Genomic DNA, 25,828 nt, shown 5'->3' with positions numbered 1-25,828 from the left:
CAATTAGCAATCATTGTTGGTGCCCTCTATTTTCACCAATACTTCCTTATCCCTGCTCCTTGCTCATCTGGAGTTGTCGGGTTTACTAAAACCCATGCCTTATATTGCATTAGATTGCTATATCAAATAAATGTTTTGACTTGTCTTTTCTGCCTGTCCTAGTTAGCCTACTATTTCTAAGCACTGATTTGAATGACACTTTTTACATAAAAAAAGCTAGAGACTCTGTAATTTTTGTTAAAATGCAAAATTCTGTATGTCTTTCCCTATATTTTACCTGTGGATATCTGAAATCCTACACATCCTCTGATGTTGGCTAAAAATATAACAATAAAAGGACAAATATTCTTTGTAAGATGTAAATTAAGAACCAAAGCTCAGAGGTCACTGAGCACTGATTTCTAGAATCTGGTACCAGACTATTACTCGTTGTTGTTGTTGTTGTTGTTTAACTTACTAGAGGGTTGGTTTAATATAAAAGGATGTAATTCGGGAATAGCTAGATGGCAGAGGAGCAAGGGCCAGTATGTGGGAAGGGGCTTGGAGTTTCCACATCCTCTGGGTCCCTTCCATGTGTTCCCCAACCCGGAAGCTCTACTCTTACCTTTAAAAAGTCAATTTTATTTTTCTGAATTATGCAGTAATAATAAGGTGAAAGCAACACTTGGTTGTTTTGTTTGCTTATTTGTTTTAACAAGCTCCCATTTTATTTAATTTGTCATTATCCACCTCAGAGTAGAATAAAGGCAGATATTTTTCATGGTACTGTAGACTAAATTACAAATGAATGGGAACATTAGCAAATGAGAACATTGCAGTTATTTCATTATAATGTGATTCAATTTCCCTCTCCAAATGTTTGTTTTACACCTCAGCTCTCTAGGAAAAGGGCACAGAGGCCAATTGGATAAGTTAGCAGCCCAAACTTTCATTTCATATCAACAACGATGAAAATATGTCACTCAGGACCAAAAATGAAGGGACCTGGGTAGCTCTGTTGGTTAAGTATCTCACTTTGGCTCAGGTCATGATCTCAAGATTCATGAGTTCAAGCCCCGCATCAGGCTTGCTGCTGTCAGTGTGGAGCCTGCTTCTGATCCTCTGCCCTCTCTCTCTCTGCCTCTCCCCCGCTTGTGCTTGCTCTCTCTCTCAAAAATACATAAACATTAAAAAAAAAGACCAAAAATGAAGTATAAGTGAAAGATTGGAAGATACATTTCCTAGCAGGGTCTCTTTTAAAAATTTACAATATTTGAATACCTTCCAAATTTAAGGGTCAAAGTGTCAAAAACTGTGAAAGGTCAGATTTTTTCCCTACTTGTAAGGTAAAACTTACCCAGGCACAGTTATCATAGATGCTGGTAGACACCTATGAGATGCCTGGGTCAGAGACAAAAGACTTTATAACTCACAGCACTTTATGTCTGTGCCCCTCTTTCTCCCACCCACACATGGCACGGAGGCAACAGGTAACTGTTGAGGTGGATGCTGGGCATGCAGTGGGTTTGCATTACAGCTGAAGAATCCCAAATCTTTTATTATTATTCTAGCAAGTAAACAAACCTAGTTGTGTGTGTGTGTGTGTGTGTGTGTGCGCGCACACACACACACACTCCGTAGAGAAATATTATTCCTATCTTCTAAGGCTGTTCTCTATACAAACATCCTTGAAAAGATAATCCAACACAAAAGGCTGCCAGTGCCCCCACTAACAAGACATGCAGAGAGATCCACGGAGGATGGTCCCCCAACACGAAGGTTATTATGAAGCATCCCATCAAAGTCTGTTCTAGTTCACATATTAATGAATGAAAGCATGTATTTGTTTATTCCCTAGTAACCCATCTCTTCCCAATTAGACTATGAAATTCCTACAAGGAAGAGATGGTCTGGTTTGTCTTCATATCTCCACGGCATAGCCCAGAACTCTGCACTTCATAAGTGCCTAATAAATGTGTAATAAATGAGAAAATGATTGGGATCACACAGCAAAATTTACTTTATGATATACCTAAAGATGAAAGTATGTCGCATTAGGGAGAAATTTATTTTAATACTCATTCCTTATTATATTCAGGAATAAACTGATCCTTAATAGATATGGGTACCCATGTGTACCAAAGCCTCTAGACAAAAGTTTTCATTAAATTTTTCTTCAAAGCTATTTTATGAGTATGTCTTAGAATAGGGAGCTTTTCCCAGGCAAAATGGTTAATTAGTGTGCTGTGAACGTAGCTAAAATAGTTCCTTGGCCTGGGTCTCATCTCAGTATTTATGGAATCCTCTTAATGGCAGGCAGTTAAATTGAGTATGTCTTATATGGTTTTGTGTAGCCACTGAAAGTGATTACTGGGAAATACTCAATTAACTAGGAGAGGAAGTCAGAACATTTTAACATCTAGTCCTCAAATTTTGCCCCTTGCCTCCCAAGACAGTGCTGTTCTGTTAGATTTACTTAGTTTCCATTCTTGTGGGTCATCTTAAGGATATATGGGTGTTGATCATCATGTATACAAAATAACAAAAATAATAACATGGCCTGTCTTAAAATAGTCTCCAAGTCTTAGGGCATCTAGTGAAGTAATGCCAGGACTTACACACATGAACTCAGAATAACTGCCAGGGCCCGGCCCAGAGAGCAGTCAGGGTGGGCACAGACATAGGACAGGAGTAAAGAGGACACCCACATGGGGCGCCTGGGTGGCTCAGTTGGTTAAGCGTCTGACTCCGGCTCAGGTCATGATCTCACAGTTCGTGAGTTCAAACCCCACGTTGGGCTCTGTGCGGCCAGCTCAGAGCGTGGATCCTCTTTCAGATTCTGTGTCTCCCTCTCTCTTTGCCCCTCCCCCTTCTAATGCTCTGTCTCTCTCTGTCTCTCAAAAACGAATAAACATTAAAAAAATTTTTTTTAAAAAGAGGACACCCACATGAACCCATGTAGCTGTGTCTGCAATGCCTTTAATGGACTGATAACACACATTCATCCTTGAGCTGGCAAAAATCAAGCTGGCAAGGGGCAGGAATTCCATTAGAAAATACCACCATGGGGGCGCCTGGGTGGCTTAGTCAGTTAAGCATCCAATTCTTGATTTCGGTTCAGGCCATGATCTTGTGTTTCATGAGTTCGGGCCCCGTGTTGGGCTCTGTGCTGGCAGTGCAGAGCCTGTTTGAGGTTCTCAGTCTCTCCTTGCCTTTCCCACACTCTCCCTGCCTTTCCCACACTCTCTGTCTCTTTCAAAATAAATAAATAAACCTAAAAAAAAAAAAATACCACCCTGACTTAGAGGAGATCTGTGTTCAGAGTCCAGCACCTCTGTTTCCCTATGTGAGTTAAATAATCTGTAAAATAATCTGTAAAAATGGGTTAGTTAAATAATCTGTAAAAACGGATGTAATATCCATCTCACAGGGTATGCTTCAGGCATTAAGTTAATTAGTATATGTAAAGGGCTTCACGTGCCATGATATGAATGGTGGTTATTATCATTGCTATAAAGACACAGTATAAAGGCAATTTGGTCAAATCAGTAGCATGACAGAGTGTAGCCCACTCCAGGCCTTCACTGAAAAACAAAGCAGACTACAGATTTTGGTAAAAATGATAAAAGGGCTACCAAATAAAAAAGCGAGAGAACCAATCAGATATCCCTCTACACACATTGTACTAGCCACAAAATGTCTAAGGATTAACTGTAATATGTGAGCTATGTGAATTTCAGATTGCAGAGCAGATAGTCTTCTAGAACTGCAGTGGCATTAACTTTTTTTTTAATTAATTTTTGAGCAGGTGTGTATTCCTAGAAGCCTGGCATCCTGCATTAAGGCACCAGGTTAAACACAGGGCTCGTCAATGACTTATCTCTCTTGTGACTCTTACTATTTTACCCTTTCCCACCTCCACTGAAACCTTGAGAACACACAAATGAGATGATAAAAGAAAATAACTTAAGTCTTCGGGTGTAATTATAACTCTAAATACAAGTAGCATTTTTTTCCATTAATACAAGTGGAAAAACTTTGTGGAGATACTAAATGATTATCACCTTTTAAATAACTTTTCTTAATGTGTGAAATAAATAGGGTGTCGTTGGTTGAAAAATAATTCTTTGGCTCATCTAAGAAATTGCTGTACGTTTTGGTAGTTAAGGATGTAAGTTATTCTTGGATGCTTTGCAAAAGGCCTAGCACATAGTGTATGGTTAATAATTGCTGAATGGAAGGAAGAAAGAGAGGAAGGAAGAAGGGGGAGGGAATAAGGAAGAAGGAAGGAAAAAATAAGAAAGCAAAAAAAACAAGGCACAAGAGAGGGAAGGAATGAGAAGAGAAGGGAGAATGGAAGATATGAGGACAAGAAGGAGGAAGGAAGGAAGGAAGGAAGGAAGGAAAAGAGGGAGAAAAGAGAGGAAGAATGAAGGAAGAAAAAAGAAAGGAAAGAAGCAAGGAAGGAGGAAAAGAAGGAAGACAAAAAACTCATCACAGAGAATGTTAAAGAAATGCAAACTTAGTTATTGATTAAGAAAGTTGATCAAGAAGACGAAAAACTCAAATCACAGAGAACGTTAAAGAAATGCAAACTTAGTTATTGATCAAGAAAGTTGATCAAGGAGATGAAAAACTCATCACAGAGAACGTTAAAGAAATGCAAACTTAGTTATTGATCAAGAAAGTTAACTTGATGACCTGGTACAACAACTTGTCTCACTGTGGTCAACATCCAACATCTGCCAGAATCAAAGCAGGGCATTAACCATGGTGTCTTTGAGTTAGCCATTTTGATATCCCTGGGTCTGTGAATGCAATTAACATTTCTTAACCTTATCCCGCCCCTGAGCCTTGACCAATTCCTTTCTTCCACTCTACCCTTCACTTCCTCCTTGCCCTACCTCTCACTCCAAGTGGGTCTCACCCAATGCCTGAGCCATACTCCATTCTGAAGCCTCACCTTTTCTCTGAGCCTGAGGGAAATGTTGAGTTAGACGATTAGTTGAGGTGAGATTGTCATATGGCCCCATTGCTTAGTAATTTAAAAATCTAAATGTTAAAGAACATCTAAAAAAAAAAAGAAAAGAAAGAAAGAAAAACAACTACATTAAACTGCCCTGGCATCAAAATGCTCCCCTTTCAAAATGGCAGTATTAAATCAGCTACATCCAATCATTTTGTGCTCCTCTTAAGGGGCTCTTGCTTTCTGCTGGGGTCATGTTTTCACCACAATGTCCAACACAGACAACTGATTCTATCTTGCATCATCATTTGGGAGAGACCTTGAAAATTTCTAATTAACTTCCTCTCAACCCATAATTCCATCAGGTGCCAATTTCATCAGGCCTTTGGCTCACAGAAGGTATCATTTACTTTCGTTGACCAAAGTAATTGAGGATTGATTGTTTCTTCTTTTCTTTTTTCTTTATTGTGAGTAAAGAGTGCACTATTCCCTCGTATAGGCTTTTACACCACACAAATACACCTTCATCTGAAGTCTTGAAAAGAAAGCATCGACTTTACCATCAGACCTGCTAAGATACCTAACTGATGAGTTACAGACTACTCCCCATGTTTGCATCTCTCAACCGTCTTTCCTCTAGATCTCATTTGTCAGCTGTGCAGTTCCATCTTTTGATGGTCTTCCATAATCTCCAGATTCCCTCATCTTTCTTTTACCACTCAACGTGGCACCATCAGCACCTTTTTAATCTCCTCTAATTCATATTGACATGCTCTTCCATCATCCTTCCAGATTCTTTAATCTCTTCACCCTACTCCTGTACCCAGGAGTATAAGCATAGCACTACTGGTTACCTTCTTTGTACCTACTCTGGCCTCCTGATCTCTAAATTCCCATTTTTCTTAAATCTTTCTGATCGTTTCCTGGGCTTTTCAATAGCTAGTCAATGTCTCTTCTTCCTCCTGACTATTCATCATTTTTACTGCATTTTCACTTCTGTCGAGGCTTTCATTTACTCAACAAAATGTATTGGTTGCCTATTACATACAGAATCCTGCCTATAAAACTTCCATACCAAATATTCCAACAAATTCCTATGCATCATTCATATCTAAACTTGCCATTTCTTTTTGCTTGTTTGCTTTGATTTTTTTCTCAAAATAAGCTCAGACCATTACGCAAGTGAAATTCCAACAAGTCAGTCTTCTCCAACAGCAAAAAAAAAAAAAAAAAAAAAAAAACCCTCCAAAAACAAAACAAAAACAAAAATAAACAAAAAAACCCCAAACCCCTAAACAAACCTGTATAGTTACTCAAAGCTAATTCTGCCAGTGGAGCTGGGGATAGAAGGTAGGGTAAAATCATGGTGGAGAGGCTGGGGGCTGGGAAGGGGTTGGAGCAAAAGAGGGTCAGGGTCCTGCCTATCAGAGTGGGGCCCTTATGTCCTGCACACTCTGCTCTCAGGTGGCCAGGGGGCAGGGGGCAGCTCTTGCCTCCCATTGTGTGTGTAGGGGGTGGGGGTCACACCCCATGTTCCAGTGCCTGGCAGAGCTGGCTCCCTTTAATGGGTAGTGAAGAAGACTGGGCTGGCTGGAAGGAGGCGAGGACCCTGCTGATCTTAAATGTGGTGACTCCTGTCCCTCCCGCTTCCTGGGAAAGTAGGAAGGGGACTGGAGAAGACCTGGGAGCTTGAGAGGAATGAACAAAGGCACAGAAACATGGGGTGCCGGGGTGGGGGACATGCATAGGCTGATCAGTGTTAAACTTGCCATTTCTTGGTAAATACACACTTTGGGGCTATATGGTCAGTTACAGGAAGACAGCCTTACTCACAGTGGCCATAGCTATTCCAATTCACTGGAATAGTTAGGGTAGCGAATATAGAGTGAATATGTGAAATTACCGCTGCAAATGCACAGCTACTTGCTGAAAGAATGAGGAACGTCTGGGGCGGTGGGCGAGGAAAATCCAGCCTGAAATGGGCAGCACAACTCCACGCGTTCTTTCAGAACTGCCCTTGCTCCACAGCGGAGCATAACCCTGATCCAGCTTCAAAGGTCAAAACAATTAAGAAAGTAATTGACATCATACCTTCATTTCACTATAAATTCCCTAAGTCTGTGACTGCCAGATTGCTTTTCAAATTCTAGTCATCCCGGTCCCCTGAGCATAGTGGAGGACAAGTTTTAATAAAAGGTTTAAGAATAAGGGAAGGAAGGAAAACAATCAGAACACGAGAAAAAGAATTATGGAAATCTGGCCATGGGGTTTATGCAGAAAGACCTTTATTTTGCATTGTGCTGTGTTGACTTGTATGAGAAATTCAGTTTATGAGCATCTCAATTTAGGAGATTTTCATTCTCTCTTAAAGAGTACTCGGCAGCTCAACCAATTGCTGTTACAGTTCAAGAAGGGGAATGTCGAAGTCAGATCTCCCCCTCAAAATACTTCCAAAATTCAAAAAAAAAAAAGAAGGCATAAAAAATAAAAACCCACTTCACCAAAAGGACAATTTGGGATGTATAAAAGAACAGTTTGTACTTTTGCTGAGTTCAGAAAAGATTCATTTAGAGGGCGACTATGAAATCGAGTAGCGAACCAGCAACTTAGTTAAATTGCTGGCTGGAGGGCAAGCCCGCTCTCCCGGCAGCTTTTATCCTTTGCAGCCCTCATCCCCAGCCCGCAGCAGCCAGCCGAGGCGCGTGCTGCGGTGCGACACTGCCATCTACAGGCCCTGCCTCGCCCACGCGCGACACCCCGGGTCCCGCCACACCACCCGCCCCGCGTCTCGCCTCGCGTGCTATCTTTACTAGCAGACGATAGTTAATTTTTCATCAGAAGCAACGACTCTGTGAAAAGCCCAGGTTGTTGTTTAATTAACATCAGCAATAAATGGGCTAAATAACCTTAAGGGGCACATTTTCTTGTAGGGAAGGCTGTTTTTAAATGGCGAAGAAGTTCCTTTGGGGGGGGGGGGAAGAATCAGGAATGTATTTACTGTATTGTTCTTGACCGTCAAAGTAGTTATGCAAGCAGCAAGACCTTAGCCAGGAGCAGAACTTTTCCTTGACCTCGGTTCCTCAAATGTTCCTCAAATTAAGAGTTCATTTTCTTCCAGGAAACTGTAGAGTCGTGTGCATCGGATTCCTTTTGGGGGAGAAAAAAAAGCACACTAGTACATTTGGTATTTGAAATATGATTAGAGGTTTCTATCTTTACAGCACAGCTTAACCCAAGGTGATTTACTTAGTGTTAAAACCCAAATGATGGTTTGGGGTCTATTCAGCAGGTGATGACTCACACAGAGCAAAACCAAATTATTCTAGAATCGAGCCTCCTACGAGGATATTTCTGGTACTTATTTTTATTATTTCCTTAGAGCAGGATAAACTTCTCATACGTGGCCTAAGATGACCAATACACAAGAAAAGGCTCATATCAGAGGAAACGAAAGCTCCCGGACTACATTAGCTGGCATTGTCTCTTCTCTGATAGATAGTAAGTCGGCATGCATGGTTTGAGAAATCAGACAGCGGCACACTAAAACATTCCAGAATCCTCTCCTTCTCCACATAGACAAATGCTCCAAAGACAACGGTTTTAAAACATTTCAGAGGCATGTTTAAAAGGATGCAGAGGGCACAGAAAATGTGAGGTTTATTTCCCTGCTTTCTGGTTCGTCAACTGCAGTAGCAACACTGACTTATTGAAAATGATATGAAAATCAGAAGGATAATTAGAGCTCATTTCTACTTGAAGCAACAGCCTGAAATTTTCATTGGATTTACACAAATTATAGAAAAATCAAACTTGGCATTATCTCATCCTCACATGTCTTGTTCATACCACGAAGGTCGGTCTTCTCAGCCGGTAGGGGGTGGGGAAGTAGAGGAAAGGCACAATGCCATCTAAGTTTATTGCTGCTGCTTCCTACCATTATTTTTCTTCCCTCTGTTTCATCCTTCTTATTTTTTTCATTTACTTTACCTAGCTCTATTGTTTGTATCTCTGAAAGGAACTCAAAATCCTTTTGGGGATAAAGTGAGAGTAAAAATAAATAGGTACATAAACTTTGCTACTGCAGTTTATGACCATCTTTTACGCTTTTCACTCTTAATCTGTCTGGAAGCCTCTAGATCTGTCCAAATGGACAAAACCAAGCACATTGATTATGAATTCTTTCCCATGACTGACCCCATGTGGTCCAATGTGTAGCTTCCCTTGCCTGGGCGACAGGCCACGTGGGTAGCCAGCTTGCCATGGCCCCTGTACAAGGAGTTTTAGCAGGACGTTCGGAAGCAGAGTCTCTCTTTATCTGTGCATTTCTTTCCTGGGGCTGCCAAAATAAATTACCACAAATTGGATGGCTTATAACAACAGAAATGTATTCACTCACAGTTCTGGAGGCCAGAAGTCTGAAATCAAGGTGTCTGCAGGGTCATGCCTTCTCTGAAGGCTCTAGCTTCTGATGTTGCCAGCATCTTTGCTGTTCCTTGGCTTAGAGATGCATCACTCCAACTCTTAAAAACTGAGAATAAACTGAGGATTGATGGGGGTGGGAGGGAGGGGAGGGTGGGTGATGGGTATTGAGGAGGGCACCTTTTGGGATGAGCACTGGGTGTTGTATGGAAACCAATTTGACAATAAACTTCATATATTGAAAAAAAAAAAGAGATGCATCACTCCAACCTCTGCCTCTGTCTTCACATGGCGCTCTCCTCTCTGTCTCTGTGTCCAAGTACCCCTCTTCTTAGAACACCACTCATTGGATTAAGGTCCACCTTAATTCAGTATGACCTCATTTAAACTTGATTATATCTGCAAATACCCATTTCCAAATAAAGTATCATTCTCAGATACCAGGTGGGTGTGAGTTTGGAGTGTGGGATGGGGAGACACTATTTGACCCAGCACGGCATGTTTAATTTGAATAATGGTACCTTCTTGAGAGAGCTCTTGTGACAAGGACACAGGACTCCGTGTGGCACAAACTGAGCATGAATTTAAGGGAAGTTTTCATTAAAATCCAGCCATACCTGCCCCTCTCATAACATTGTCTACAGTGGTGAAGGCTCTATCAAGAATGCAAGCTCAAATGGTCTTTTTCATTTCCATTTTTGTATGTTTCTCTTAAAAGAAAGCTTTACTGGTTTACTTTCAATCTTGTACATTGTTTTCCAAAATAAATTATGCAGGTCTTCTATTTACATATATTAAGCAAAATGCTTCTCTACAGAAGACAAGGGACTCCACTAATTATTTGACACTTGTGGTAGGAGAGCAGGTGAGGTTATGTTACCAGATGCTTGCTACAGGCTGGGAGCATTTGCTGTGACACCCAACTGCTCTTTTGAGTTTGGTTTTCCTTTTATCCCCACCTCCTTCTCATTCTTGTCCTATTGCTTCCAGAGACTGTGAGTAGGGCACTAGTTTTTGCTTCCTCCTTCGATAATCCAGAGAAGCTAGTGAAAGCTTAAAGACAATAGGGCAAAGCTAACATGAAGAGACATGTTTAGATACCATTCAGAGCAACACTGAAGAATTATTCAACTCAAGCAGACTCAAAGCAGAACCTCCATGGAGAGAGAAAGCGAAATAAGAGATTAGTCAGTCCATTTGATGGTCTTGTTAAGCTAACAGCCTTTCTCACCGTCATACATTCTCCAGAGAAGTTTAGTATGGAATGAATTCTGGATGGTCATTTAAAGAACATCAGCTCCAGGCTTATCACGGTTCAACAAAAATTCTACTTTTAAAGTATTTTAACATGTGTCATTTCCTCTGTTAGGTGTATACAGGCTTTACCCGGCCGGGATAAATGCCCTCTGCGTTCAAGACACAGCAAAACAAATTCATGCAACTTGGAAGCCATTCCTGACATTCTTGATGCAGACCATGTTGATGACAACACAGGCACGTATGCACTGGTTCCTGTTACCAGTGTGTCCATAAGGTGCATGGGGCATGCAGAGGACCTTTGCCAACATGGTCTCCTCCCACCACATGCTTGTTGTCTGAGTCAGCAGGACACATGTGGCGGGAAAAACTAGAATTTCCTTCTTTTAGGAGGGAAATTTGGAAGCAAAAGCTGATGTTTCCCACCTGGGTGGTATTGGCAGAGTCACATAGCTAATACAACCTCTTGTAATTTAAGCCAGAGCCAGAAACAACACAATAATATGGGGATCTATAATTAACAACTGGTAAGATTAGAGTTACTTTAAGAGGAAGAAGTCATTCTTCAAATGAGAGACGACTATATTGTCTCTAACAGAAGCTAATGCTCACATCAGTGAGGAGCATCCCCTTGCAAAACGACAACAACAACAACAACAACAAAAACCCAGAGTGAATCATCCTCTTGTCTCTGGCTGATGAGAAGACTGGGATGGAATTGGAATGCCTCACCTTGAAGCTGAGGACACTTCAGCATCAGGACCTCACAAACACTGGGAGTTACTGAGAGATGCAGTGTTCTAGGTGGTTAGGAAAAGCCAGGTTGCAATAAGGAAGCATTTCCATGTAAGCATTTCTGGAAAATTGCCTACAAAGATCTCAAGAAATGCTGGGTCTCCAAGTCTTCAATAATTAGTTGTGAATTCTTTTCTTGTCCAATCATTTGCCTACTTTTTTATTCATAATTTTGTCTTCATCTTCTAAAAATAAGCACCTAAAAATTGGGTTAGCGGAGGCAAACAGCCACGGCTGGAGGGTGTGGTAGGGAAATAGATTCTCTCCTACTGTCAAGTGCGACAGAGACCATGTAAAAAGATAACTAAGTATGTAGAGGTGGTGATTGAGAAGAGTGGGCATTCACCTGCACACTCGTCTTTCAAAAGCCTTAAACAGTAGGTCTTCTCCTTTGATGGACCAAGGGTAAAGTAAAACTGTCCCTTTCATACTCTTTGGAGCTCTCATTGATCCTTCATTTAAAAAAAATAATTAAAAAAAAATTTTTAAACCTGTGAACTTCCACCATAGGACTTGTGGATGAAGCAGGAGATCCTCAGGGAGGGATGGTAACTGCTCCTGAACTGGTGTAAGGGGCTTCAGTGACCTTGGGGCTGGAAAGACATGTCCTGGTGAATTCTTAAACCAATTTCCCATTGGTTTTGGCATCAATGAGAGCCTTTCATGGCCCTGTAGCCAAGAAAATCCTAAAGCAAGAGAAACATTAAGAATTAATTCCCAGGTAGCTCAATAAGTTGAGCATCTGACTCCTGATTTCAGCTCAGGTCATGATCCTAGGGTCATGGGATTGAGCCCTGCAACAGACTCCATGCTGAGCCTGCTTAAGATTCTTTCTCTCTCTCTCTCGGGTGCCTGGGTGGCTCAGTTTGTTAGGTGACCGATTTCAGCTCGGGTCACGATCTCATGATTCGTGGGTTTGAGCCCCACATCAGGCTCTGAGCCTGGAGCCTGCTTCGGATTCTGTATCTCCCCCTCTCTCTGCCCCTCCCCTGCTCACGTTCTGTGTCTCTCTGTCTCTCAATAATAAATAAATGTTAAAAAAAAATTCTGTCTCTTCCTGTGCCCCTCTCCCCTGCTCAAGCACACTCTCTGTCTCCAAAATTATAAATAAATAAATAAATAAATAAATAAATAAATAAATAAATAAAATGTATCCCCTATTCCTCATCCTCCCAAACACAGCGACAATAAACACCTTTTGAGATTCAAAACAGGAGCTGTGCCACACCTACCTTGTGCATTTGTATGGTTGAAGCACATGCTCTGCTAGTTTCAGACCAAGGAAAATAAAATGGTATAAAGCATCTCAAATTTAAATTATAACCCAGGTGGTGATGATGGTGAGATCCCAAGAGAGAGGAATGTATGGGCTTTGCTTTAAAGCATGACTATACTCATTGTGACTGCTTATTGTAAAAATACATAAATTTCTTCCAACAATGGGCTTTTTAAGTGCATATGCCAATTCTTCTAGGAGTATGGTACTGCCTAAAAGCAGGGATTACATTGGGAGCTCAAATATTTTCATGAGTAAAAAAAAATATGTTACACTGTTTAAAGGCTTCAGGTCCTCTAGGGAGAGGAAGTTGTGTAATGATACTCAAGACGCAGTATGAAAAATGAGAAGGAGACCAGAGACATCCCCAGAGAACCAGGAGGATGGATCAGGTGGTCAAATCAATTGGAAAATTCCTTATATTATTATTTTAGGACAATGGCCTTGGTTTATTCATTTTTCTATCTCCTATAAAATTTATTAGAATGATCTGTGCATAGTAGAACTTTAGTAGGTATTTATTAAATTAATAAATAAAATATAACAGGTTATGCTTAACTATACAATACTAGGTACCAATGAGTTAGAATAGAGGTTCTTAGAATCATCTAGAAAGCTTTTTAAAAAAATATAATGTCCCCCACCCCAAGCCAATTAAGTCTGGAATCTCTGGAGTTGGGATCCAGATATACCTATTTCTCAAAAGTTCTTCAGCTAATTCTGATATACAGAGAAGAGTGAAATCTACTAAATGGAATGATCTCCCAAGATCTCTTCCAAGACCAAGATTCTGTGGTTTCTAAAACATTATTAGGCTCATTGAATGATATGTTGGTACCAAGCGTTTAAAACTCCTTTAGCTATAGCCAGGACCAGCTACATAATTTGAAAGGCTCAATACAAATGAAAATGCAGGGTTCCTTATGAAAAATTATTAAGAATTTTAAATTAATAATAATTTTGAGATGACAACAACCATAAAACTTTAAACCAAGTGTGGAGTTCCTTATAAGGACAAGGAGACCCTGTGTGACTGCACTGGTCACACACCCATAAAGCTGGCCCTACCTATAGCACCTAGCCCAGCCATAAGAAATAACAACCTCATAATCTTTATTTACATCACTACTACAACTCTTTGTTCTTGCACTGTCAGAGAGGTGAGGTCACTCTCATTACAGTCTTTCCTGCTTCGGGAAATTTTAAGAGATAAAAAGGATATTGGAAGTAATCTGGTGTAACATTACATCTAAAGAAGGAATTCCCTTCAAGTTCCCTCTAGGATAGTAGAAATCAGACAAATCATCTAGTGACCTAGAAAAAGGACTTACCTTCTCACTGGCTCATCTTCCTCATTTGTCTGTGAAGACTGATGCCCACTGCATCCTGTTGGTTCTTCTCCCACGGTCCACCATGGTTGCTCTGAACCAATTTGGGGGCCACATTCAGCACTTATTGGTCTGCAAATCACATAGACAAGACCACAGCTCATTAATAAAGAAATTTATATTTTAAAGATTATGTAGGAAGATGGTGGAAAAAAATATTTTGTACTGGACATCCCATAACATAAATGTCATCAAATTTCCCAGTAAGCATCTTTGTTTTTCTCTAAAAGTTTCTTTCCCCTGGCAGCTACCTCATCTCACATTTTTTTTCTTCCCTGCAAATATTGCCTTAAAAGTTTTCCCCCATGCTTCCCCTTTATCTTGAAATATTGAGCTCTTTCCTTAATATGCAAATGGAATTCAAAGAGAGAGAGAGAGAAAGAGAAAAAACGTTTGTTAAGCAACTGAACTATGACCATCTACTACTCCTCCAGCATGGGGACATCTCAACACCACTCCCACCTAAAAGGCTTCTCAAAAAATCTCCTCCCCCCGAAAGATGGTAGGGGATTGGAAGAGTCTGTTGCCAAGAAAATAGGGTTTCCTCTATATAATTATATAGGTAAAGTGACTAGATCACAGTAAATGTTAATTCCCTCCTTCCTTCCACCCTCCTCAGTATTCCTGGCTAAACACTTCCAGCAATGAGAGGGGCTCATTCCCTCACATTTATTAGAATAATAACAGAACAAGTCCATTCTATTTTTCTTTTGATTTTTTGTTGTTTGTTTATTTTGAGAGAGAGAGAGAGAGAGAGAGAGAGAGAGACAGCAAACAGGGGAGAGGGAGGGAGAAAGGAAGACAGAAAATCCAAATCAGGTTCCATGCTGTCAACGTAAAGCTCATTGTGGGGCTCAAACTCACGAGCCATGAGATCATGACCTAAGCCCAGGTCCCATACTTAGCCGACTAAGCCACCCAGATGCCCCTCCCCATTCTGTGTTTCAAAAGCTCTACTTGTCGGGAATTCTCCCTTATGTTGACCCAAAATCAGGTTCCCTGTAACTTTTATCTGAAATTTGTTCTTCCCCTTGGGACAAATTAGAACAAGCTTCATTCTCTTCCAGGGTTGTAGCTTCTCCCTCCACAGGTTTCTCCCTGTTCATGTACTGCTTTTCTTGCAACCCACTTCCCAAATTCTGGACTTATGGGCTGCCCTCTACTGAACAATTCCAACTTCCTCCTTTTAAAAATGTGTTACTCCAAACTAAATACAATCTCTAAATGTGGCCTGTGATATACTGTATGTAGAGGGCCAAAGGATCATTTCTTTCTTTCATCTGGGCACATTCCAACTAATTATTTAATCAAAGCATCTCTTGATTTCCTTAGCTCTTTGGGCAGCCCTCTCAGGAGACTCTTTGGACTATCATAGGGATACAAGAAGGGCACTGATGCCAAGCCTCATGCTTTAGTCACTAACTGTGCTGAAGTAGGCCACTAAAATTTCAGTAATCAAAGATGGATTGGCTGTGACTCAGAGCAAAGGCATCAAGTAGCATTAATTGAAGTAGCAAAGGCTCCAAGTGACAGATTCCTTACTCTAAAAGCAGTAGATGAACCCAGAAAATGAACATCACACTCAATAATAGCTTGCCTGCTCCTGTCCCCTCTGTGATCCAACCAAGTGAACACCTGCTGTCTCTCAGGCATTGTGCTGATGTGGTCTCATTCTCAGGCAGCTTAGAATGTAATCATGGCAAACAAGTAACTAAAAAAATAAGTAGGCAATCACAAATTGGGATGAGAGATAGGAAGGAAAATAATAGAGTGTAATAAGAGGCAGGATAAAAAGAGGGACCTCCATAAGTATGGATGATGAGAAAAAGTGTCTCTGAGAAGATGACATTTAAGTTTTAATACCTGATAGAACTGAAAAAAACTAGCCAGGCAAAGAACAGGTGGGGAGAGGTTATGGCAGGAAAGGGTAGAGTGGGTTACAAAGTCCAGAAGGAGGAAATTTTGGTATGGTTGAAGAAGCTGAAAGGATGTCAGTGTGCTTGGAGCTTAGTGAAGGAGAGGGAGAAGAGCAGAAGAAGGAACGAGAATGGAAAGCTGGGTGGGGCTGAGTTCACACAAGCCCTGGATAGCCATAGTAAGGAGGCTGGGTGGTACAGAATCAGTGCTATGAAAATTTTTTGATGAGCTTTAAGCAGAAAAGTAGGATAATCTCATTCAGGTTTTGAAAGAAAACCATAGCTGCTTTGTAAAGGAAAAAATGGAGGGAAGCAAGATAGGAAGTGTGGGATTAGTTTGAAGGCCGTTGAAGTTGAGGAGACACTGTTGGTAGCTTGAATCCCAATGGTAACAATGAGGACAGAAAAAATGAGCAATTTTGAAAAATATGTATCAGAATCTCAGCTGACCTTTAACGCATTTGATTCTGGTCTCTGTAGATACACCCAGGATTTCTTAAAATGTGGTCCCCAGATAAGGAGCATTACCGTCAGAGGTGCAGATCTCAGGCTCCATGCCAGATCTACTGAATCAGAAATTGGAGGTGGGGCCAGCAATCTAGTTTTGACAAGCCTTCCAGGTCATTCTAATGTATGCTCAAGTTTGAGAGCCGCCCACTGACCTAGAGGAATTCATTAACTTGGGATTTTCTGAATACAACAAAACATGGTAGAGAATTACTAAGCCAATATTGTGGAATTAAAATATATTTGCCATGCTGTTAATAAAACCTAGTATGACAGGCTTCAAATATTATTGTAGTGTTCTGAAATAAAATTCTAGCTCCTATATACTGGGAGCTTGTTTGAAAACTTGGCTACTAAGGTGAAGAGAATCTGCTTCTGGTCCTACTGGGATATTTTTTTATCCTTATATTACCCCAATTATACTGATGCTCTTGTGTTTTCCATGACACTTTGCATTAGGATGGTTGCATCCTTATATCTAGTCCTCAGTCTTTAATGTTTTTACAAATTTGCTCAAAGATTTCATCTACATTTGGGCTCCATGGAGATTCCTCCTTCCAATATGTTCTGAGAAATGTCAGTTGCTTGCTTTGTTAATCATGGGGATAAGATTTTTTGTTTGCTTTGGTGATCTCTCTCATTCTAGGAATGAGAAATTTGATTTATTCCATCGGGCAGAAGTCACACCTGACCAGGGGATAAATTAAAAATGGTGGTCCTCTGTGCAGCACCATGGAACTTCCTTTGGCATACCATTAAACATTCTGTTGGAAGCATTGGTTTAAGGATGTCACTGTTTTACTATACTCATAACACTGTTGGGTGGGCCAATTTTTAGTGATTAGCATAGATTACCAATAATTACATATTTATAACATTACCCAAAGAGTAGTAACCTGAGTTCCAAGTTTGGGTTTGGAAAAGGAGAAGACATTGCAATGGATCCTAGAAGCAAGGAGTTACGGCAAAATAATGGAGCTTCTGAAGTATGGAGACCACTGGGGAAAAGCAAATGCATGCATGTCCTAGTAAGCATCTCAGGTCTACAACAGTGTCTGACCAACTGGCAGGTCTTGAAAAATTAATTATTTATTCAGTCTTGAAAAGTTATGGAATTCCAATATATGCTACAACATGGATGACCCCTGAAGACATTATGGTAAATGAAATAAGCCAGTCACAAAAGGACACATATTGTATGATTCCACTTACATGAGTTACCTAGAGCAAGCATTCACAGAGGCAGATTGTATAATAGAGCATCCCAGGGGTGGGGTTGGGGGGGGCAGATGCCTAGGAAGAGGAGTAAATAGGGAGTTAGTGTTAATGGGTACCAAGTTTCCATTTTCAAATGGAATTTCAGGGGCCAAGGGCAGGCCTCACCAAGATGGGCCTCTTTGGCATGAAGATTATTTTGAGTTAAAAGCAATCAAAACCCAGCAGATTCAGGAAAAGCTCTTTACTTCCCTCTTAACTGCCTAAAAGTTTAGATAGAAAACATGCTCAGGAAGAGAGCTATCATCATAGATAACTACATTATGCTATGAACTAAGTATAGTAGACAGGGAGGAATATACCAAGGCTTATTTGATCAAAGTCCTCTATGTCCCATTGTTTCTGAGTGGTCCAGCAGACATTTGCTCTTTTTCATCTTTCTAGGAATTGCATTCCTTCCCTTTGAAGTCCCAGATTCCTACTCTCTTCTCTGTGGTTCAGGATGTCTTATATATCTCATCTTCCTTGTGTTTGGAATTTCATCTCTGTGTAGATTCCCTGTATGTATGAAATTAATTTTGATTTTGTCCTGCTAATCTATCCCTTGTCAATTTGATTCTTAGCCCAGCCAGAAGGACCTTCAAGGACAGAGAAAATTCCTCCTCCCCAAGAGGAAGATGAAAATATTCTGGAGCTGGATAGTGGTGATGCTTACAAACATTGTGAATATGTTTGAACCCGCTGAAATGCACACTTAAAATGGCTAACGTGGTAAGTTTTATGTTATGGATGTTTTATCACAACAAAAAATTTTAAGAGTTCAAAGGAAGCGTTGAATAAATACTTATTTACTGATATCTCCACAGGGCTATAATAAAGATGAAATAACATGACATATAAAATGATTGCAAATACTCATTATCATTAGAACTATTGCACATTCTGAAATCATCATGTTTACCCCCTGCATCATCAGAAGACCTCAGAGTTGAAACTCAAGATGTCTGTATTTAGAAAGCAGGGTTTATTAACAATATGATTATGCAAATATTACCACAAGTACCACTCATCAGGCCTTGGAACTCCTAGACCACAGGCCTTCATCCTTGGTCTATTAAGTACAGTGGTTGTTAATGACTCAATGACTATATTACACAAATATACTTGCCATGTTCATCTTAATCCACCAAGGAAATAAAAATTTGATTGTGGGATTCTTCCTTTATTTTTTTTTACACCAAACCTAAGAAGTCAATAAAATTTAAAAGCTAAGCAGTTTCTAATTTTGGTTTATGCATTTCTTTACACTGCAAAAAAATCCAGCAGAGAAGGATTTTTATACATAATAAAAACGTGCATAGTTTTCCCAGAAGGGGGTTTCATACCACAAGATCCTCACTTTCTAGAAAGTAAATGCAATTCCTGATCTGTAACTGCTAGCACACCCACCTGTCCCTTCTTTCCTAATGAGATGAAATTATAAAGGAGAAAGCAATTTGCAAATATCCTCCCCTTAGCTGATTTATGCTTCTACAATGTGTGTCAAATCCTTTCTGAATTCTTTTTGCTGCATATATGGGAAGACATTTAGAAAAAGGTTTTGGAGTGCTTCTAATCTTCTAAATCAACAATAAAGAGAAAATAAAGCAAAGGTCAAGGTTTTGATACACTGCTTCTAAAATACATCCCACACTGAGTAAAATGCCATGAAATCATCTGTCAGAACTGACTTTCTTCTAGAGACTACATTCCAAGAGCGTGAAGAGAGCTGGAGTGGCTATTGATGGTTTTCTTAGATTCCAATGCACCTTAATCATATTCACAAGACTGTACTTTCTCATCACTGCAGGAGCTGACAGAATTTTGTGACAATTCTAGGAAATGCTTTCAGATGGCCCCTTCTATGAATTATGAATGTTTCACAAAACTCTGTAGAGAATAGCCTTGTTCTCCACAAATGCAGGGGCTGATTAGGAGGTGGCCTTTCTTTGTTTCCTTGCCTTGAAATTCAACATTCTTTGCAAAGAGTTGGAGAAAATAAATCTCAATAAATTGAATAGGCTCTGTGGGTTGTAAACAATTACTTTAACTCATAAACAGTTGTATTTCTTTTATTTTTTAGAGAAGATTGCGCAAATTTCAAAATTATTTTCTCCAATCTTTATGTGATAGCAAATAGGTTCATAAGTGACTCCTTTTAGGTGCTAATAAAAAATATACAATTGATTCTCATTATTCCTTGTAGTTATGTTCTGTAAATTTGCCACAAACACTGAATCAATGAATACTGACCCATTGCTCATAGGGGAAATTCAGGGTTAGGTTCTTGTGAGGCTCTGCTCACATTTTCGTCAACTGAGTGATACATAACCATGTTTTATGTTTAAAGACACTTTAATATATATCAGTGATTCATTATCATCAGACTCACAGCCAACAGCACTATAACTTATGCCTGAATGAGGCTTATCTAACACATATTTTCTCTGCTGAGACACATCACAGCCTTGTTGCACTTAGGAAAAACTAGCCATCACTTCAGCACTATGATCAAGGACAGTTTTAAACACTATAATTACCAACAAATTAAAAAAATGCAAAAAAAAAAGTGCAGCAAATAGACATCAAAAGGGACAGTCATTTGCAATGTGAAAATTGAAACAAGAAGACAGAGGGGTACCTTGTTTGACATCACCTGGGAATGTATGCATCAAGCAACTCAAATTCTCCTCTGCCCTGTGCATGTTGATGAATGACCACAAAAGCACCACAGAGTATTGATTTTAGAGTTACAAATAAACTCCAGCAAGGAGGTGAATTCACAAATATGAAACCCACAAACAATAAAGATCAACTATACAAGTATTCATCTGAAACATCTCTTAGCTTAGAGACCATTTTTCATTTCAAAACAGTGGTCAGCTGTTAGGACACAGTGAAGGAAGCCCACCCAGTCGTGAGATTTATGACAATGGTTGTGTATCCATTCTATTTCCCAAGTCTCTAGACAGTCTTGTACTAAAAGTTATCTTACTCGTCCTTTGTTCTGTGGGTTTCCTGTGAATGAATTTGGTGTGATGGAAAGGTTGGAAGCTGTCTAACCTGATAGAGGTGATCAGAACCTGGCTGGACTGCCTGATATTCATAGTGGAGGCAGCTTCTGGTTGGAAGTTGGGACCATGTCGCAAGACAGGCTGACACAGAACCTACGTCTCAGTAGTGTAGGGTCCAGGGAGTCACTCAGATAACCACACAGTGGGTCAGATTGAAAGACTAAGGAGAACATAAAAAATGAGAGAATAAGGCAGGAATTAAGAGGATATACAGCAAGAAGGTAAGGCTTCAAGGAACTTACCAGGTAAGTGCCAGCAGTTAGACCACAGAGAGTGCTGGAATTCCCATCCTCTGAGCTCTTTCGTGTATGAGTCTCAGACTAGAGGAAGTTATTTAGAAAGAATTGTGCAGGGGTGCCTTGGTGGCCCAGTCGGTTAAGCATCTGACTTGAGCTCAGGTTACGATCTCGCGGTCCGTGAGTTCGAGCCCCGCGTTGGGCTCTGGGCTGATGGCTCAGAGCCTGGAGCCTGCTTCAGATTCTGTGTCTCCCTCTCTCTCTCTGCCCCTCCCCCATTCATGCTCTGTCTCTCTCTGTCTCAAAAAAATAAATAAATAAAACGTTAAAAAAAAGAAAGAATTGTGCAAAACTAGAGTCAAGTATCATCTAATAAGTGGAAGTCTTGATCAGGCTTAATGAAATAACTTTAGGAAATACATTCCATACTTTGGAAGATAACAGTTAACCACAGACAATGATAAAATTCATACACCTAGAATTAACATCTCAAAAATCATCTGCCCAAGCCTTAGCTTCTCAACCACTCTGAGCAGATACATGCCTATTTTATTCCCAAATGTTATGAAAAGTGGGAACTTTTAATTATTCATTGGTAGCTAATTTCTGTGGCTTTATCACAATAAGTCCCCATTCTATGAATTTGCTTTCACTAATGATTGAATGCTATGTTTATGACATGCAGACCGCTTGCCAAAAAAAAAAAAAAAACCCAGAAACTATTCAACTCTACCAAGTCACTTGAGAAAAGCCAAGAAAGGAGTTTTCTATCAAATGAGCACTTTCTCCAACAGAAATAGGGCTGCAAGATTCTCTTTCTCAACAAGACAGCACAGAATGGGGGCACAGTTTGTCCCTTGCTATTTTTCTGAAGTGTTCTATAGCTGCCACCTCCAAGACAGTTTTATCGTGTGATAATTGTGTGTTCATGTTTGGTTTCCCTCTAGGTCCCAGCCTTCCTAAGTGGAGGGATCAGTCCTGTTTATCTCCACCACAGTGCTTGACAATAAGTGCTCAATAAATGTTTTATGGAAGAATGAGTTGAATTGTATACCAAGTCTGCCTTTCTCTACATGTATCATCACCTCCATTTTCGGTTGATTTAAATTACAAAGAAATAAGGATTGGCTGCAAATCCACTAATTTGTAAGGACTCATCCTGTTCTAAAGTTCTTTGAGCATCCTGTGAGCATCAAAATCTGTCTGGACCCTGATCAAGGGTTCTTCACTGAACTTCTTTTCTAGGCCAGATGCACACCAAGCACCAGTGTGAATATTGGAGACTTACTCCTTAGATCTACTTTGGCAATCTGTCCTAGCCCATAGGAAGCTTCTTCCTTTGACAGGGTGATGTCCTCAAAATTATTCCACTGACCAAAGAAACTCCAATATAGGGAGCAAAGGCCAAGTCATGCTCCCAAATCCCACTTTATGATTCTACTATGACACTTCATGGTGGCTACTGATCTTTATGCCCTCTTTTCCCTGGAAGTAATTTTATAAAATTTCCAGTGTCCTAAGGGCACCCCAGTGCCAAACAAACATCAACACTAGCATTACCTGAAGATGAAAAAGTACTTGATTTGGAGTCTGAAGACAAGGGTTCAAAGCCAAGTTTTATCTCTTTGGACAAGTCATTGGTTAAGCTTTGAATATCAGTTTCCTTATCTGTAAAGTAGAAATGATAACTATATTATTATGAGGTACAAATAAAATAATGAAACATAAAGAGATTAGATGGACCAAAAAGACATGCACATGTAAGTTAGTTTTGTTAACTTAACTTTGGTCACACAGGCCTCCTATCTGTTCCATAAATGCATCATGCTCATTTCTGCTCAAGTCCTTTTGCACTTACTGTTCCTTCTAGATAGAATGCTATTCCTGATTAATTCCTACTTCAGTCATGTCTCTACTCAAATGTCACCTCCTCAGAGATAACATCTTGGACCATTCTCACTAAAAATGGACCCCCTGGCCCCTTGATCATTTTAACCTGTTTTATTTTTTCTTGATAGTGCTTAGTGACTATATTATGCTTGTTGGTCTATTGTTCCTCTCTTACTGAGTCACAAGTTCTTTGAGGGCCAGGATTTTGTCCTTTGTGTGTTCCTAAAAACTATTAATGACCCATGCATCGTAGGTGCTCAATAAATATTTGCGGAATGATTGAATAATGTACAAACAGGAGTTGAAGCAATAAAAAAGAAAAAATTCTCATAATGAGATGCAATTAAAGCCAGAAAAGTAATGAAGATGAACAACGAAGTATTTGATCTGAAACGAAACTTAAAGCAGAACTTTATTCTATGAATTTTTCCATCAGCATAAATTATCAATATCTCAAATAGATGTATCTAGATAGATAGATAGATAGATAGATAGGTAGACATATAGATAGAAATGAGTAAATTATTTGAGGACAAAGAACTCACTTTTATCACATTTGTATACTCTCTCTCCCTTCACCAAGCTGAGTACCTAGTGAAACTAGATAAAATGTTAGTTTATTTGTTTACAAAGACATCACTTCAATGCAATGCCCCTGACAGCTTACTAGAGTATTGATCTAGTACTAATTCAGAGAAAAGATAATGGCCCCTAGACAAATTACAGACATTGTTTATGTCACAATTATATTTCTTGGTGATGTCTTGCCTAAATAAAACCAATGCTTGTAAAAATCTGTTAAAAATCACAGCCTTAGGTAGAGAAGATTGCTCGAGAATCAAAATTTATGGAAAAATATCTGTCTCTTCATGGATTTCCTCTGTTTCTTTCCCTCTTCTTGCTGCCACAACTCTGCAAGCTCAATAAAGATGGTGATAAATTAGGGGAGGAGAGATGGCTGGCGGGATGATTGGAGGAGGAGAAAAAAGAGCAGAATATAAGGAGATGGGATCCATGTGAGAGCAGATGAATATGGCAGGAAATCTATGAACCAGGAAGATCTTATTGAATATGCACCTTGTCAATGACCTATTGTAATGAAAGCCAGTTGCACGAAATCACCTACAAGAATCTTGTAGGGAAAAAATCATGGTGCAGTTGTTTTAGCATGTGTATACAAATTCCTTATTAAGTATTTTAATTAATGTATTGTGCATATATGTGGTAAATATTGACTGGTGGGCATGCTCTACCAGATCATAGAGGTTTTATTTTAATTTATACCAAGAATATGTGTATTATACTCTTTGAAAAAATCACTAAGGCTATTGTTCAGTTACTCACACTTGTCAATATTTAGGCGGCCAAATGCATTGATTTATCTCAACGTTATTTAATAAGATCTACTACATCTTGAAAAGTTGGTGCAGGGTATTCAAAATACATAACTTGCTTTTCTTATCCTCAAAGCACTTGCACTGGACAGGAAAAGAAAACAGGTAAATGACTAGGTCTAACAAATAACTGTATGCACTACCATCAGACTTGCATTCTACAGCAACACTTGTGTTTTATAGCTATGTGTAAAAAAGAGCTCAGGGTGGGATGTGCCAATGGACACTCAGAGACAATTTCATAAAGGAGATGCCATGTGTGCCATAAAGGGCATTCACCAGAGGGTAAAAAAGGAAAGGACATTTCAGGTGGAGGAGAAACCGGAAGCAGAGGTAGGAGTTGAATTAAGAAGGGTAGGTAAGATCTCTTTCAGGTGAATGGGCAGAGTAAGAAAGAAAAAGATCTGGTCTCAGAGTTCCAAGAAACACCAACATCCAAGGCTTGGACAGAATAAGAGGAATTTTGGCAAATGGTTACTCCAAATTTTATACCCCCTCTTGCCATTAGGTTGGCTCTTGTGATTGGCTAGTGGAATATGGGAGGAAGTGGTGATGGCCAACCTAAGCCTGATGCATGAAATCACCTTGCTTCATCTTATTTCCTTGTCTCTCAGCTGGAGACCAATGCCCCAGGCTACACGAGCTTTACTGAAGATGGCAGAACCTCCATCGACTTAAGTCCCCAAATGACTCTTTGAAACAGAAGCCCTCATTCCCCAGTCCAGTCTCTACTACCACTGCTTCCATTAGACAGGATAAAAAAATAACCTTACTATGTTAAGCCACTGCTATTTGTTATAAGACTTAGCCTAGCATAATGAGCTCAGAGAATTTTATTTCAGGTTGCAATGGAATACTAATAATTAGGGATTTGCACACAACCATTTGAAGGTACCAAGGTGAAAGGAACACTGGCCTTCAGGAAATTTGGATGGATAGGAATCATAGGGAAGCTCCTGCTGATAATCAACCCTGACTGCAGCACCAAGGCAGGCAATTTGCAGACACTCTCCTGAAGCTGTTGTAAATCTCATGACAGCTGACTTCCCGCATGCCTGCAGCTGCCACCAAAGAAAAATGGCTTTTTCTTTCTTCTGTCTTCCAAATCTTGTGCAGTACTTCTTTTTGGCAGAAGCCACCCCAGAGCCCTGTTGGAAGAAGTATTCTGAACAATTTAATTTAGCTGCTTCTACTCTGAGATGCAAAAGAGTCTGGAAGGGCCCAGGATGATACTGAGTTGATAACAATCAGGCACAAGAAGTGGGGAAGGAATGAAAGAAGGAAGGAAGCAAAGAAAGGAGGGAAAGCAATCCTTCCATGGACTCCAAGGGAGAGAGAATTTAAGAAGGAATGGCATCAATGTTGCAGAGATGTAACATAAAGGAAGTACTTAAAATAGGCCTTTGGAGTTACCAAAATGGTGACTAGTGACCAGCAGGAAAAGATCTCAGGAACATAGAAGAGTAGGTGCCTCATA

The 25,828-nt window shown here is 39.9% G+C and overlaps 1 long non-coding RNA gene across 1 annotated transcript; it reads right to left on the bottom strand.

Moving 5' to 3' along the window:
- Window positions 1-9,631: 9,631 nt before the first annotated feature.
- Window positions 9,632-22,742, bottom strand: LOC123386832. The gene is made up of 3 exons (XR_006601275.1): window positions 22,628-22,742; window positions 14,024-14,152; window positions 9,632-12,102 (listed from the first exon to the last, which is right to left on the bottom strand). It is a non-coding gene; the product is annotated as an uncharacterized LOC123386832 (long non-coding RNA).
- Window positions 22,743-25,828: the final 3,086 nt, after the last annotated feature.

Source organism: Felis catus, chromosome B4, assembly GCF_018350175.1.
Source record: "Felis catus isolate Fca126 chromosome B4, F.catus_Fca126_mat1.0, whole genome shotgun sequence".
NCBI lineage: Eukaryota > Metazoa > Chordata > Mammalia > Carnivora > Felidae > Felis > Felis catus.
This window is presented reverse-complemented; position numbering and strand designations above follow the sequence as displayed.